We start from the raw sequence: 321 nt of genomic DNA on the forward strand, positions 1-321 counted from the left end.
ATTAAATATAAAAGTAAGAAAACAATAAAAAGACCAAGCAAACATATGCAGTAAACAACAAGTATTTCATACTTGTAGAAAGTGCCGTCCAAAAGGTAAACGCTGGCAAGTACCTGTACAGTCATAACATATTTAATAACATATCAAAATAGTCATATTGTAGACTACAGACCCAAAAACACACAAAGTGTCACTGCTCAATAATATTTTGATTATTCTAATGACATTTCTACCCACAGTATGAGACTGAAATTTCTGTTTTACCATGAGACCAATGATGCCACCATGTGGTACACAAATAAATAACAAATCAAACCCCTT

The sequence above is a fragment of the Anoplopoma fimbria genome, chromosome 2, assembly GCF_027596085.1.
Source record: "Anoplopoma fimbria isolate UVic2021 breed Golden Eagle Sablefish chromosome 2, Afim_UVic_2022, whole genome shotgun sequence".
Classification (NCBI taxonomy): domain Eukaryota; kingdom Metazoa; phylum Chordata; class Actinopteri; order Perciformes; family Anoplopomatidae; genus Anoplopoma; species Anoplopoma fimbria.